The 17067-nt window shown below is 45.4% G+C and overlaps 1 protein-coding gene across 5 annotated transcripts in view; it reads left to right on the plus strand.

Annotated features, from left to right (window-relative positions):
- The first annotated feature begins 6267 nt into the window (after window positions 1-6267).
- Window positions 6268-17067, plus strand: part of LOC132407702 (membrane-associated phosphatidylinositol transfer protein 2) — a 317765-nt gene continuing 306965 nt past the window's right edge. For all 5 annotated transcript variants that reach the window (XM_059994571.1, XM_059994565.1, XM_059994568.1 and 2 more), the window contains exon 1: window positions 6268-6470. The gene's annotated coding sequence lies outside the window, so the exon portion shown is untranslated. The remainder of the gene's footprint in view (window positions 6471-17067) is intronic.

Below are 17067 nucleotides of genomic sequence, written 5' to 3' on the forward strand. Positions count from 1 at the left end.
ACATGGAAAATGATAGAAATGACAGCTCAAACAGTACCTTGTTGAGAAATGGATTTATAATATTTTAGGGTGACCTTTCATCTGAACTAATAAACTAGAAGCAAAACTATTTTTAGGTCACAGAGAAACATGTGATTGAAAGAGAGGTATGTTACAGGGTGGAGACTGAGACAAGGTGGTGCCAGCTGAAAGCAGATATTATAGGCTGAAGAATAACAAAGTATGGCTGAGAGTGGTCTAAAACTGAGCAAATTAAATCTGAATTTATCAAACAAGAAATAAACTGGATGCTGGAAAAGTTACGTGCAAAGTCTGAAACGGATGATGATTTGAAATTATTGTGTCTAGAAGGATTCAATGTGCTGATTGGGAAGGCCAAGTGTTGCTTCTCAACCTCAAGTTAGATGAGTACAGAATGCCAAGGCTGGTGAGTCAGGGCCACCCCTGCAAAATGAAGGCCATTAATCAATCTGTGTCTCATGTTAATGAATAAGATACTGCTTCATTTGGAAATGATGTTTGAATACAGGAGGTAAAAGGCAGATACTTTGATATTTTACCATCTCTTTCAAAGGTCATTGACCTGAAACATTTACTGTTTGGAAGAGAATCCAAGATTTTGGCAGGGTGTTTTCAGGCTGATTGAGCCATCTGGCACTTTGTGGTCTTCGAGGAGGTTCCATGAGGTTTCAAGTGAAGTGTGCAGACTTGAGTCCAAGAAGCCTGGAGACCAGGTGTGAGCCTGTGATTGACTCCATTTCTCACCGATTAAAATATCGAGGAAGATTGAAATCATTGAGGTGAGAGCAGAAGGCGAGTGAGGGTTCAGTGCTGTCTACCAGCCTTTTGCTCACTGTTGCTGGAGGAAACTCTGTGTGTGATTGTCTCTCTCCCCCTCCCCTCTCCCATCCACTCAGTGCTGACTGAGGATTAGAGACAATAGGTGCAGAAGTAGACCATTCGGCCCTTCAAGCCTGCACCGCCATTCTGAGATCATGGCTGATCATCTACTATCAATACCCGGTTCCTGCCTTGTCCTCATATCCCTTGATTCTCCTATCCATAAGATACCTATCTAGTTCCTCCTTGAAAGCATCCAGAGAATTGGCCTCCACTACTTTCTGAGGCAGTGCATTCCACACATCCATAACTCTCTGGGAGAAGAAGTTTTTCCTTAACTCCGTCCTAAATGACCTACCCCTTATTCTTGAACCATGCCCTCAGGTACTGGACTCTCCCAGCATCTGGAACATATTTCCTGCCTCTATCTTGTCCAATCCCTTAATAATCTTACATGTTGCAATCAGATCCCCTCTCAATCTCCTTAATTCCAGCGTGTACAAGCCCAGTCTCTCTAACCTCTCTGCGTAAGATAGTCCGGACATCCCAGGAATTAACCTCGTGAATCTACGCTGCACTTCCTCTACAGCCAGGATGTCCTTCCTTAACCCTGGAGACCAAAACAGTACACAATACTCCAGGTGTGGTTTCACCAGGGCTCTGTACAAATGCAAAAAGGATTTCCTTGCTCTTGTACTCCATTCCCTTGGTAATAAAGGCCAACATTCCATTAGCCTTCTTCACTGCCTGCTGCACTCTCATTCACCTTCAGTGACTGATGAACAAGGACTCCTAGATCTCTTTGTATTTCTCCCTTACCTAACTCTACACCATTCAGATAATAGTCTGCCTTCCTGTTCTTGCTCCCAAAGTGGATAACCTCACACTTATTCACATTAAATGTCATCTGCCAAGTATCTGCCCACTAACCCAGCCTATCCAAGTCTCCCTGAGTTCTCCTAACATCCTCATCACATGTAACACTGCCACCCAGCTTAGTATCATCAACAAACTTGCTGATGTTATTCTCAATGCTTTCATCTAAATCGTTGATGTAAATCATAAACAGCTGTGGTCCCAATACCGAGCCCTGTGGCACCCCACTAGTCACCACCTGCCATTCCGAGAAACACCCATTCACCGCTACCCTTTGCTTTCTATCTGCCAACCAGTTTTCTATCCAAGTCAATGTCTTCCCCCCGATGCCCTGAGCTTTGATTTTACCCACCAATCTCCTATGTGGGACCTTATCAAATGCCTTCTGAAAATCAAGGTACACTACATCCACTGGATCTCCCTTGTCTAACTTCCTGGTTACATCCTCGAAAAAGTCCAACAGATTAGTCAAGCATGATTTGCCCTCGGTAAATCCATGCTGGCTCGGCCCAATCCTGTCACTGCTATCTAGATATGCCACTATTTCATCTTTAATAATGGACTCTAGCATCTTCCCCACTACTGATGTTAGGCTAACAGGGCGATAGTTCTCTGTTTTCTCCCTCCCTCCTTTCTGAAAAAGTGGTATAACATTAGCCATTCTCCAATCCTCAGGAACTGATCCTGAATCTAAGGAACATTGGAAAATGATTACCAATGCATCCGCAATTTCCAGAGCCACTTCCTTTAGTACTCTGGGATGCAGACCATCTGGACTTGGGGACTTGTTAGCCTTCAGTCCCATTAGTCTACTCATCACCATTTCCTTCCTAATGTCAATCTGTTTCATTTCCTCTGTTACCCTATGTCCTTGGCCCATCAATACATCTGGGAGTTTGCTTGTGTCTTCCTTAGTGAAGACAGATCTAAAGTACTCATTAAATTCTTCTGCCATTTCTCTGTTTCCCATAACAATTTCACCCAATTCATTCTTCAAGGGCCCAACATTGTTCTTAACTATCTTCTTTCTCTTCACATACATAAAAAAGCTTTTGCTATCCTCCTTTATATTCCTGGCTAGCTTGCGTTCGTACCTCATTTTTTCTCCCCGTATTGCCTTTTTAGTTAAGTTCTGTTCCTTAAAAATTTGCCAATCATCTGTCTTCCCACTCACCTTAGCTCTGTCTTATTTCCTTTTTTTTAATGCTGTGCAATCTCTGACTTCCTTTGTCAACCACTGTGGCCCCTTTCCCCCCTTTGAATCCTTCCTTCTCTGGGGGATGAACTGATTTTGCACCTTGTGCATTATTCCCAAGAATACCTGCGATTGCTGTTCCACTGTCTTTTCTGCTAGGATATCAGTCCGTTTAACTTTGGCCAGCTCCTCCCTCATGGCGCCATAGACTCCTTTGTTCAACTGCAACAATGACACCTCCGATCTGCCCTTATCCTTCTCAAATTGCAGATAAAAACTTATCATATTATGGTCACTACCTCCTAATGGCTCCTTTACTTCAAGATTGCTTATCAAATCCTGTTCATTACACAACACTAAATCCAGAATAGCCTTGTCCCTGGTCGGCACTCGTACAAGCTGTTCCAAGAATGCATCCCGTAGACACTCTACAAACTCCCTATCCTGTGGTCCAGCACCAATCTGATTCTCCCAGTTCACCTGGATGTTGAAATCCCCCATAACTACTGCGACATTACCTTTGCCACATGCCAATGTTAACTCCCTATTCAACTTGCACCCAATAACCATGCTACTGTTTGGGGGCCTGTAGACAACACCTATCAGGGTCCTTTTGCTCTTACTGTTCCTCAGTTCTATCCACACAGACTCTACTTCTCCTGATCCTATGTTCCCTCTTGCAAAGGACTGAATCTTATTCCTCACCAACAGGGCCACCCCACCCCTCTGCCCACATTTCTGTCCCTACAGTAGCATGTATACCCTTGTACATTCATTTCCCAGGACTGATCCCCCTGCAGCTGTATCTCAGTTATCCCAACAACATCATAGTTACCCATTCACACCTGAGCTTCAAGCTCATCCGCCTTATTTCTGACACCGTGCATTCAGATATAGAATTTTTAGCCCATTTCTCCTCTCTCTGTTTAAATCGCTGCCTGTTGTGCTTAACCCAGCTCCCCTCGAGCTATACGCCCCTTGAATTTTGTTGTCCTTCCTAAATTTACTTAAACTTTCTGCACATTTAACTCCATGCTCCGTCAGACCATCCCTCTGTACATGCATCCTCCTTATCACTTATTCCGCATCACCTTTCTCTACTGCACACTTAATATTCCGGAACCATGTAGACCCCACCTGTCCTTTATTCTTCATCTCGCTATCCTCTCTCACATTCTGGATCCCTGCCCCCTGCAAATTTAGTTTAACCCCCCCCCGGAGAAGCACCAGCAAACTTTCCTGCAAGAATGTTAGTACCGCTCCAGTTCAGGTGTAAACCGTCCCGTCGGAACAGATCCCACCCTCCCTGAAACAAAGCCCAATTATCTAAAAACCAGAAGTCCTCCCTCCTGCACCATCCTCTCAGCCACATATTAATCTGTATAATCCTTCTGTTCCTTGCCTCCCTTGCACGTCGCACAGGTAGCAATCCTGAGTTTGTTACCCTGGACGTCCTGCCCTTCAGCTTCACACCTAACTCCCTGAACTCATTATGCAGGACCCCCTCACTCATCCTACCCACGTCGTTGGTCTCTACATGGATCACAACATCTGGGTTCTTGCCCTCCCTCTCGAGAATAACTTGCACCTGATCTGAGATGTCCCGGACCCTGGCACCAGGGAGGCAACATACTATCCGAGACTCCCGATCTTCCCCACAAAATCTCCTATCCGCCACCCTGACTATAGAATCCCCTATCACTACCGCTCTCTTCTCTTCCCTCCTCCTCTTCCTCGTCGAGGGTCCAACCTCAGTGCCAGAGACAGGACCACTGCAACTTGATCCTGGTAGGTCATCCCCACCAACAGTATCCAAAACGGTATACTTATTGTTGATGGGAATGGCCACAGGGGTGCTCTGCTCTCTCTGTCTGATCCCCCTGCCTCTTGACAGTCACCCAGTTGCCTACCTCTTGTCTTTTTGGTGCTGGAGTCCTGAGTCTTGGACAAGGTTTAGTTGCTATTTTGGGTGTTTCTGTTTGGGGTGGATTCTGTATTTTTCACTTGTTTTTTTTTTGCATTGGTATGTGTGTGTGAGGGGGTGGTTTGATGTTTTTCTTTGTCAAGGTTCCATGTTGTTTCTTTCTTTTGTGTCTGTCTGTGGGAAGACTAATCTCAGGGTTGTATACTCTATACGTGTATTATAAATGTATTTTGAAGCTGTCTTCACTTTCAAGTAACACTTCACTGGTCAAATTTCACTATGTTAATGATATTTTCTCCAGCTTAATGGTCTCTGATGAGACTGCAGCTCGAATTAAAGTGCCAGAAATGGTCACCAATATGATTCCTCAAAGAGGATAAGGAGGGCCAATGCACTCAAATGGCGCATGAGGTAAACTTGAGAGTGAATCAGAATTAGGCTTAATAGCACTGGGATATGTTGTGAAATTTTGTTGTCTTTGCAGCAGCAGTACAATGCATGACAATTATGGAGAAAAAACAATTACAGCATGTGCTAAAATAGAAAAAGTAGTGAGGCAGTGATCATGATTTCGATATCCATTCAGAATTCAGATGGTAGAGGGGAGGAAGCTGTCCCTGAATTGTTGAGTGTGTGCGCCTTCTGACTCCTGTACTTGATGGTAGCAATGAAGCATCGTTCCTTGAATATGTCATGGATGCCGTGGAGGTTAGTGCCCATGATGAAGCTGACTAAGTTTACAAATCTGCTGCTTTTTCCGATCCTGTGTGGTAACTCCTTCCACGGTGATGCTGCCCGTTAGAGTGCTATCCACTGTCCAGCTGTAGACAGACCAAATCTTCTCAAACTCCTATTGAAATATAGCCGCTGTCTTGCCCTCTTTGTAGCTGTATCGATATGTTGAGTCCAGGATATGTTGGCTCCCTGATGTTAACACTCAGGAACTTCTGATCCCTCAATGAGGATTGTGTGCTCCCTCGTCTAAACTCTTTCAGAAGTCCACAATCAATTCTTAGTCTGAAAGGGTAGCCCCCAAGGATGTAAAAGCAGAGCTTATTATGACATGTATACACAGGTATAAGAGGCACATCATATCATGAAAGCAGCATTCACAAGAGAAAGCAGGTTATAGACAATTTTCACAAGGCAACACAGAACAATAAGTCTATTTTAGTGCTAAGTGTTGTGGTAGGATGTCAGAACCAGCGATTACAGTCTCATTCAGGATTAAAATACGAAGTGTCTTCATTTCTTCACCCAGCAGCTGGTTAGCCGTTGGAATTATTTTGTCTCGTGTGTGTAATACCCGGAGCGACTGTGAAGTTTGGATCTTTTGGTTGGTAGAACCAGTCTGCGGCCATCCCGTTCCAAAGGCAGACGCAGCCTCCCGGCCAGTGGGCGGCGCTGTCGTCCCGGGGAGCGCCGCGCCGCGCCGGGCCGGGCCGGGCTGAGTTGGACTGGGCGGGGGCGGCGGCGGCGGCAGCCACAGGCGGCGGGGCGCCTCTGCAACTGTGAGCATCGCTTCCGTCCCTCACTCTGAGTGAGGCGGAATCCACCTTCCCCCTCTCCGGGGGTTACCGGGCTACCATGATTGAGGCTGCTTGCCGAGGACGTTCGGCCTCTCCGGGAGATGAGGTGAGTGGGGCGGGTGGGCGCCCCGCCGGTACGTGAACGGGCAGCGGGTTACCGGGGGCGGGCGAGGCTGAGCCGAGCATTGCCCAGCCCTGCTGGTCCGGGCCGCCCTCCTCTCCATCCCCACTCTGCCCTCCCCCTCTCCCTCTCCCCCCTCCCTCCGTCCTTCCTTTCTTCCCCATACCGGCAAACGGGGACGTTTTCAAACGCAAGCCCGGGACCGGTTGCTAGGAGACGGGGCAAAGCGGCAGCAGTCCCGCCCCGGAGCCGGAGCCGCCAACACCACTGGGTGCGGGAATTCAGCGCCTCCGCAATCTGTGTGCAATCACCCGTCCTTATTATTACCATTCAATCCACTTTGCCCTTTAAAGATTCCTTCTGGACACCCTTTTGCTGTTGCACAAATTACTTGGTTAAGTTTCAGTTTATATAAGCGAAAGAGATGAGCTATCAGCCACGACACTTCATGAGAAAACAGGAGTTTTATCTCGAATGTGGGTGTTGCCGGCGAGACCCAAGCGTGTGTTGCTCATCGCTCATCTCCTGGTCGAGGATCAGGAGGAGGTGGCGAGCAGCTTCCTGCAAACGCTGCAGTGCCATCGAAGGTGTAACCGCATAAGTTGTTTAACGATGTAAATCCAGTGACCACGAAGGTACTATTAAGTTGGGGTTGTTGCAGATCAGAATCAGGTTTAATTATCCCCGGCATATATTTTGGATTGCGTTGCAGTGAAAGGCGATTTGATATGGGTATAGATAAGGCTATCTACCTTCAGGAAAAAAGTAAATATGGTGGAAAGAGTACAGAGAAAATTGACAAGGATGTTACCGGGTCTGGATGACCAGAGTTATAAGGAAAGGTTGAAAAGGTTAGGAATTTATTCCTTGGAATATGGAAGATGATTCTATGAAGGGAGATTTTATGGAGGTATATAAAATTATGAGGGATATAGATGAGGTAAATGCAACCAGGCTTTTTCCACTGAGGTTGGTTGGGACAACAACAACCAGAGATCATGGGTTAAAGGTGAAAAGCTTAAGGGGAACATGAGGGGAAACTTCTTCACTCAGAGGGTGTTGACAGTGTGGAAGGAGCTGCCAGTACAAGTGGTACATGCAAGCTCAATTTCAACATTTAAAGTAAGTTTGGCTAGTTACATGGATGAGAAGGGTATGGAGGGCTGTGGTCCAGGTCAGGTTGATGGGAGAAGGCAGTTTAAATGTTTTGGCATGGACTATATGACCTGCAGGGCCTGTTTCTGTGCTGTACTTCTATGACTAATGAAATTACACATTTTATACAATACAAAATGAAAGCAAAAAAACCCCAAAAAGTGAGGTAGTGTTCATGGGTTCACTGTCCATTCAGAAATCTGATGGCAGAAGGGAAGAAGCCGTTCCTGAATCGGCAAGAGTGTATCTTCAGGCTCCTGTACCTCCTCCCTGATGATAGCAATGAGAACAAGGCATATCCTGGGCGATGGGGATCCGTAACGCCTTTTTGAGCCATCGCCCCTTGCAGATGTCCTGGATGCTGGGAAGCCTAGTGCCCGTGATGGAGCTGACTGAGTTTACAACTCTCTGCAGCTTACTTTGATCCTGTGCAGTGCCCCCCCCCACTCCTACCAGACTGTGATGCAGCCAGTTAGAATGCTCTCCATAGTGCATCTGTCAAAATTTGTGTCTTAGGTGACATACCAAATCTTCTGAAATTTAGCTGCTGTTTGTAGCTGCATTGATATGTTGGGCCCGGGAACTTTAAGTTGCTCACCTTTTTCACTTCTGATTCCCCTGAGGACGAGTGAGTGTTCCATCATCTTACCCTTTCTGAAGCCTGCAGTCAGTTCTTTGGTCTTTCCGATGTTGAGTGCATGGTTGTTACTGCGACACCGCTGAACTAGCTGATATTTTGCGCTCCTGTGCTTTCTTATCACAGTCTGTAATTCTGCTGGAGATAGTTGTGTCTTTAACAAATTTATAGATGGCATTTGAAACAGGCCTTTTGGCCCAACTGCTTCGTGCTGACCAAGGCCCCCATCTAAGCTAGTCACAACTGCCTGTGTTTAGCTCACATCCCCCTAAACCAGGGATTCCCAACCTCCTCCTATGTCGTGGACCAATACCATTAAGCAAGACGTCCGAGGACTCAGGTTGGGAAACCTTGCTCGAAACCTTGCCTATCCGTGTACTTGTCAAATGGATATGAGTAGGTTCCTCAATCAGTATTCACCTGAGAGAAAGGAAAGTGGGGAGGTGTCAGAGAATTCAGGGAAGAAGTGTCTTCATATTCTGAAGTAAGTCTGCATCGGTAAAGAGGAAGTGGAGGATTCCTCGTTTTCAGAAAGTGATAGGGAGAATGTTACAGGCTAGTGAGTGACAGGAAGGTTGTTGATAAAGGTTCTGAGGGACAGGATTTCTGTTCACTTGGAAAAGCAGCAACTGATTAAGAGCAGTCGGCGTGATTTTGTACAAGGAAGATCACATCTCACAAATTGATTGTGTGTTTTCAGGAGGTAAGTAAGAAAACTGTTGCAGGCAGAGCAGTAGATGAGCTTTGCACGGACTTCAGGAAGGCTTCTTGACAAGGTCTCACGTGATGGACTAGTCCAGAAGGCACATGGGTTTGAGGCAAAATTAGCTTGGTGGTAGGAAGCGGAGGTTAATGGATGTGCATCGGCAAGGATGGGCAACAGGATGGATGAGCTGGGTCAGAAGGGCCTGTTTCTATCCTGTAGGGTTCTATGATGCTAAGTCATCACTATCTGGTTCAACGAGATCCTTTCGGAATTGTGATGTATGAGTTAGCTATCAGTTTGCACACAGCGAGGTCCTACAACAGCAATGAGGCTTTAAGCAGATCACCATTTTTATATTAAATATAGTTTGGAACTATTGGGAAGACTCTGGAATTCATTGCCACAGATACCTGTGTCATTGGGTATATATTTAAAGTGGAAGTTGATAGTTCTTGATTAGTCGGGGTATCAAGATCCCCTGACATAAACTCTGAAGCAGGTTATTGTTGCTAGGTATCTTAGAACACATTGGTTATAACACATTGCCATATGGTGAATTGTGGGATTTACAGTGATACTAAACACAGGTCAGTCTTGATTGTGTGCTGGAGGATGCACGACCCTTTCTACTCAGCCATCCTCATCTGTGGTTCCGGGAAACTGGTTTACACGCTGAGTCTCTGCTTCAGAACGTAGACATAAGTAGGTGAGGGGAATCTGCAGATTTGTTTTAAAGGTTATAAATACGAACTTGAGTTTAAAGCAATAAGATAGAGACTGAAGCAGTTTTGTTAATTTCTCTGCCCCTGTCACTGTTGGTCCTAAAGATATTAGTTTAAACCCCCAGCGTGCTCAGGCTTTAAAGGAAGTGAAATGTAGTGTTTTCCTACCCCTGTACTTTGAGATAGCATCTTCATATAATTCAACTGTATAACGTTCCTTTTGCTCTATAAGGTACTAAATTAGATTAGACATTGGCTTTGAGGGAGAAGACAGAGAGTGGCAGTAGAAGTTTGCCTCTTTGCCTGGAGGCCTGTGACTAGTGGAGTGCCGCAGGGATCTGTGCTGATGGTCATCTATATCAACAATCTGGATGATAACATGATTAACTGGATTAAGGAATTTGTGGGTGACATCAAGATTGGGGGTGTAGTAGACAGCGAGGAAGACTATCATGGGTTGCATCAGCTGGAAAAATGGGCTGAAAAATGGCAGATGGAATTTAATGCAGACAAGTATGAGGTTTTGCATTTCAGTAGAACCAACCGGGGTAGGTCTTACACAGTGAACAGGACATTGAGTGTGGTCGAACAAAGGAATCTGCAAGTACAGGTCCTTAGTTCATTGAAAGTGGCATCACACATAGATAGGGTTGTAAAGAAAGCTTTTGGTATATTTCCTTCATAAATCAATGTATTCAGTACAGGAGGTAGAATGTTATGTTGAAGTTGTATCAGACGTTGGTGAGGGTTAATTTGGAATGTTGTGTTCAGTTTTGGTCACCTACCTACAGGAAAGATGTAAATAAGGTTGAAAGAGTACAGAGGATTTTGCCAGGTCTGGAGGATGAGGTATATGGAAAGATTGAATAGGTTAGGACTTTATACCTTAAAACGTAGAAGATTGAGAGGAGATCTGAAAGAGGTATACAAAATAATGAGGGGTATAGGTAAGGTAAATGCAAGCAGGCTGTTTTCACTGAGATTGGGTGGAACTACAACTAGAGGTCATAAGTTAAGGGTGAAAGGTGACAAATTTTAACAGAAACATGAGGCAAAATTTCTTTGCTCAGAGAACGGTGAGTGCGTGGAATGAGTTGTTCACAAGTAGTGGATGTAAACTCGATTTCGACATTTAAGAGATGTTTGGATCAGTACATGGACGGCAGGGGTGTGGAGGCCTCTGGTTCCGGTGCAGGTTAATGGGAGTAGGCAGTTTAAATGGTTCAGCATGGACTAGATGGGCCAGAGGGCCTGTTTTTGTGCTGCACTTTTCCATGACTCTAAATGTGATTGCATTTTTCCAGGGGTTAATTAAGAAAGTTGGTGAAGACAGGGCAGTAGATGTGCTTTGCAAGGACTTCAGAAAGGTCCCACATGATGGGCTGGTTCTGAAGGTTAAGCCGCATGAGTCCGAGGCAAAATTAGCCTGGTGGTAGGAAGCAGACAATAGTGGTGAATAGGTGCTCTTTTATGACTCTGTGTCTGTAACCAGTGATGTACCGCAGGGTTCTGGGTAAAATATAGAAAATAATTGGATGAACATGTGGGAGGTATGATTAATATGTTTACAGACAACATGGTGTTGATGGTAAAGAAGATCGTCTCCTGATGCACTGCAACGTAGGTGGGCGGAGTGGTGGCATAATTCCAGCAAATGTAAGCTAATGCACCTTGTAAGGTCAAATTCTGGTGTAACATCAAGTAAGTGGCAGGGACTCTGAAAGGACGTTGATGTACAGAAGGTGTGCAAGTCCAGAGCTCACTGAAAGTGCAGATGGCTAGCATAGTAAAGAAGGTGTTCTTGCACTCGTAGGCTGAGGCGTTAACAGTAAGAGCTAGGTTGTCACGTTGCAGCTGTACAGAACATTGGTTAGACTGCTGTTGGACAATGGTGTACAGTTCTGGCTGTCAGACTACATGAAGGAAGTAGAAGCGGTGCGGAGAGTGGAGAAAAGGTAGACCAGGATACTGTCTTGAATGGAGTGGGGTAGGTATGGCACCAGGGCAATGTAGTGGTTAGTGCGACACTATTACAGCTTGGGGCGCTGGAGTTCAGAGTTCAGTTCCAGCGTCCTCTGTAAGCAGGTTTGTATATCCCATTAGACATGGGAGTAGAATTAGGCCATTCAGCTCATTGAGTCTGCTCCACCATTTCATCATGGCTGTTCCATTTCCCTCTCAACCCCATTCTTCTGCCTTCTCCCCCCAATGACCTTTCACCCTCTGACTAATCAAGAACCTTAAATGCACCTCTGCCTTAAATGCATCCAGCAATAAATTCCACAGATTCACCACCTTCTTGCTAAAGAAATTCTTCCTCATCTCTGTTCTAAGGAGGATGTCCTCCTCCTATTCTGAGGCAATGTCCTCTGGTCCTAGACTCACCCACCAACAGAAACATCTTCTTTATATCCACTCTATCTAGGCCTTTCAACATTCGATAGGAAATTCCTTTCTGTGTGTTTGTTGGTTTCTTCGGGGTGCTCCAGTTTCCTCCCACAGTCCATAGGTTAATTGGTCATCGTAAATTGTCCCATGACTAGGTTAGGGTTAAATTGGTGGGTTGCTGAGTGCACCAAAGAGCTCGAAGTGCTGGAAAGGCCTCTTCCACTCAGTATAAGGAGAGAGTTTATAGTGAGAATGTCTATTCTCACTGGGCATAGGAAACTAACTTCACAGCAGTTTCTAAAATTTCAGGAGGCATAGATAGAGTGAAAAGGAAATGAAAAGAGGTGCAGGAGTCTAGAGCTAGAGAAGGGGGAGAAAATTGAAGGAGATTAGATAGGTGAATTCTTCAGATGAAAGATGAATATCTGAAATGAGGAGGTGATGGAGGCAGTAACAGTTACAATGTCGTAAGGCAGCTCTGTGGGCAGGAAAGGCAGGGCAAATTCAAGCACATGGGACTGACTAATGGGGGTCGGCATTGGTGTGAGTGGGCATCAGTGTGGATGGATGTCAGGATGGATAAGGTGGGTCAAGTGGGCCTTGTTCTCTACTATAGGATTCAATGATGCCAAGTCGTCACGACATGGTTCGGCAAGATATTTCGGAGCTGTCAATTTGCACACAAGTAAGGTCCTTTAACAACAATAAGGTTTTGAAAAGATTACAGTTTTAAAATTAAATAAATACTATTTGGAACTGTTGGGAAGACTGCAGAATTCATTGCTGCAGGTGGCTGTGGAGGTTGCCATTGGGTATATTTAATTTAAAGTGAAGGTTGATGGGTTCTTGACTAGGGGCATCAAAGCATACGGCGAGAAAGCAGGAAAATGGGGTTGACAGGAATAATAAATCAGCCATGCTGGAATGGCAGAGCAGATTTGATGGGCTGAATGGTCTAATTCTGTTCCTTTGTCTTATAGTCTTATTTCAGTGAACAATTATACTTGGCAATTTATACTTGTGTACATTTAATTTAAAATGATACATCCCATCTCTCCAGGCTCCTTTTATAAATGTTGCATTACTTACTCATGCCCTAGTATGGGTAATGGGCTTACGCTGCGGACTGTAGCTTCTCAGAATCCTCTGCCCTGGGCCTTTCGTTCTGTCTTTCAAGGTGTAGCCCTGAAGATCCTTCCTCTCCCAGGTAGGAGGTCCTTGGAGCTTCTGTTGGTGTTTCTATAGCATTGGGTTTATACAAGATGGGGTTACTAGTCTCCACTAACCATTTTCCTTCCATAGCCATGCTTGGGACAGTCCATGGTGAAGTTAGAAGTACAATGTAGTCTCTCATTATGTGAAAGAACACGTGTAGCGACACTGCTGTTGTAAGGTTCTCTGCTTTAGACTGAGTTATCAGTTTTATATTGGGGGATAACTATTCAGGTGCATGGCAGGGTGGGGATACTTCTCTACCAAAGGAGATGTAAGGTGCTCCTTCCCTCTGCTAGCCTGCAGGTCACCCTTGGGCAAGGTGTAGCACCTGCTTAGCACCCTTCATCCCCCGGATCAGGGTCATGTGAGGCCATGGGAGCAGGATTGTCGTACGAGCAGCTGGTGCATATCACATTTCCTGGTTATGCGTCCATTGATGCCAGATGGACTATTTCTGAAGAGTATTGATAATGGTTTGGGTCACCCATGTTGTAAAGACACTGCCCAGAAGAAGGCAATGGCAAACCACTTCTGCAGAAAAACTTTGCCAAGAACAATCATGGTCATGGATAGAGAAAAGAATAAAGACAACAGTGTGAGGGAAGTCTTCCCCACAGACAACAATCCGATTAAAGACAGATGAATCAGGATCAGGGTTTCATATCACTGACATATGTTGTGAAATTTGTTGTTTTGTGGCAGCTGTGCTTTGCAAAACATAATAAAAACTCTAAATTATAGTATGTCCATTCAGAAATCTGATGGTGGAAAGGAAGAAGCTGTTCGTGAATCATTGAGTGTGTGACTTCAGGCTCCTGTACCTCCTCCCTGATGGTAGTGATGAGAAAAAGGCATGTCCTTAGTGATGGGGGTCCTTAATTGAGGACGCCGCCTTTTTGAGGCATCGCTCTTTGTAGATGTCCTGGATACTAGGAAGGCAATGCCTATGATGGGTAGTTCATTTCCATCCTGTGCAGAAGCCCCCCCATTCTAGATGGTGATGCAGCCAATTAAAACGCTCTCCATGATTGCCTATGTCATACGACATGGCACATAATGATGACAATGATCTATTTAGGAAGAAAGGCTGTGAGGGAGGGATGGATGGCTGACATTTTGGATCTCATTTGCCATATTCCTCCAGCAATTTGCTGTTTATGCAGGCAGCAGCATGTGCTGCTCCTCCTGTGTCACCAGGAAATAAACCTGTTATCTGTGATTACTGCTGAGAGGGGCAATAGTGAGAAAATCTGCAGATAATTCAAGAAGGAAAGTAAAATCTGAAGCAGTTGTTTACTTGAACAGACCCAGCTGTTTCCTTGGTCTTCCTGGATACCGGCCAAATGCATGAAAACTTGTCAGAGCAAATAGACATCAAGTGAAAAGCATATAAACACGTCATTTAAAATATCTGCTCTCCCTGTACTTGTTCCATTTTAGCATCCATCTCCTTTCATTCTGTCGTCTCTCGTGCACAGTTTGCTTTCCCTTAAAGTTAAATATTTGCTTAAGTTGAGGGTAATACTATCTTTCAAACTCTCACCACTCAGATTCTAAATCAGGTTTAATATCACTGGAATATGTCATTGAGATTTGTTAACTTTGCAGCTGCACTATAACGTAATACATAAAAATGGAGATGAAAAACAAATTTCAGTAATTGTGTGTGTGTGTGTGTGTATAGTAAAATCAGGGAAAAAAGGTAGTGAGATAGTATTCATAGGTTCAATATCCATTTGGAAATTGGATGGCAAAGGGGAAGAAGCTGTCCCTGAATCGTTGAATGTCTGTCTTTAGGCTCCTGTACCTCCTCCCTGATGGTAACAATGAGAAGACCTGCGTGATGGGGATCCTTAATGATGGATGCCACCTTTTTGAGGCACCGCTCGCTTAAAATGTCTTGGATACTGCGGAGGCTAGTGTCCATGATGGAGCTGATTAATTTTACAACTCTGTGCAGCTTACTTCGATCCTGTGCATTGGCCCCTACCACCCCTCCCCTCATACCAGACGGTGATGCAGCCAGTCAGAATGCTCTCCATGAGACATCTGTAGAAATTTGTGTGTCTTCAGTGACATACCAAATCTCCTTGAACTGCTAATGAGTTATTGGCCGCTGTCTTGCCTTCTTTGTAGCTGCATCAATATGTTGGGTCCAGGTCAGATCCTCAGAGATATTGGCACTCAGGAACTTGAAATTGTTCAGTCTCTCCATTTCTGATCTGTCTGTGAGGATTGGTATGTGTTCCTTTGTCTTACTCTTTTTGAAGTCCGCAGTCAGCTCTTTGGTCTTACTGACGTTGAGGGCAAGGTTGTTGCTGTCTGGATTAAAAGCCGTGTTTCCTGAATTTCCTATTGAGTTTATTGGGGTTGAAGTAGAGCAGCTGGTTGACCTGCTGTCTCACAACCCCAGTGAGTTGTAATTGATTCTGATCCCAGGTACTTGAATGAGCAAGGCATAGAGGGATGTGGAATGATTGCAGGCGCATGAGATTAGTATCTCCTCCATTTCCTGAACATCCACGCTCTCCCCATCTTCCTGCCACCCTAACAGTGACAGGGTTCCTTTTGTCCTCAACTACTGCCCTGATTCAATCATCCTCCACATCCAACTTGTTATTCTCTGCAACTTCTGCCATCTCCAAAGGGATGCTACCACAAACATATCTTTACCTCCTACCTCCCCTCTTCGGTTTCCGCGGGGATTACTTGCTTCGTGATTCCCTTGTCCATTCGTCCTTCCCTGCTAATGTCCTTCCTGGCACTTATCCCTGCAAGTGGTCTAAGTGCTACACCTGTCCATACGCCTCCTCCCTCACCTCCATTCAGGGCCACACCTGTCCATACGCCTCCTCCCTCACCTCCATTCAGGGCCACACCTGTCCATTCACCTCCTCCCTCACCTCCATTCAGGGCCACACCTGTCCATTCACCTCCTCCCTCACCTCCATTCAGGGCCACACCTGTCCATACGCCTCCTCCCTCACCTCCATTCAGGGCCACACCTGTCCATACCCCTCCTCCCTCACCTCCATTCAGGGCCACACCTGTCCATTCACCTCCTCCCTCACCTCCATTCAGGGCCACACCTGTCCATACGCCTCCTCCCTCACCTCCATTCAAGGCCCTAAACAGCCCTTTCAGGTGAGGCAAACTTCACCATTGAATTTGCTGGGATTGTCTATTGTGTCCAGTGCTCCTGATGCGGCCTCCTCTACCTTGGTGAGACCTGTCATAAATTTGGGGACTGCTTTGCCGAGTACCTCCACTCTACCCATCAACAACTGAACTTCCTGGTGGCCAAACATCTTAATTCTGATTCCCATTCCCATTCTGACATGTCAATCCACTTGCGTCATGATGAAGCTACCACCAGTGGGGGGAGAGGAGCAGCAGCTTGTATTTGATGGCTCTGAGCCTGTACTGACTGGAGTTCAGGACAGGGCTTGCCAACCCTTTATATGCCATGGACCTTTACCATTAACTGGGAGGTCTGTGGACCCCAGGTTGGGGACCCCTGGTTTAGAAGAAAGTGGATGGATCTCTCTGAGAATATTGAAAGGCCAAGATAGAATGAAGGTGGAGTGGATGTTTTCTATAGTGGGAGAGTCTTAAGGCAAGAGGGCACAGCCTCAGAATAGAGGGATGTCTGTTTAGAACAGAGATAAGGAGGAATTTCTTTAGCCAGAGAGTAGTGAATATGTGGAATTATGGAGCCCATATTATCAAATGTATTTTAAAGTGGAGGTTGTTAGGTTC

This window comes from Hypanus sabinus, chromosome 18, assembly GCF_030144855.1.
Source record: "Hypanus sabinus isolate sHypSab1 chromosome 18, sHypSab1.hap1, whole genome shotgun sequence".
Lineage (NCBI taxonomy): Eukaryota > Metazoa > Chordata > Chondrichthyes > Myliobatiformes > Dasyatidae > Hypanus > Hypanus sabinus.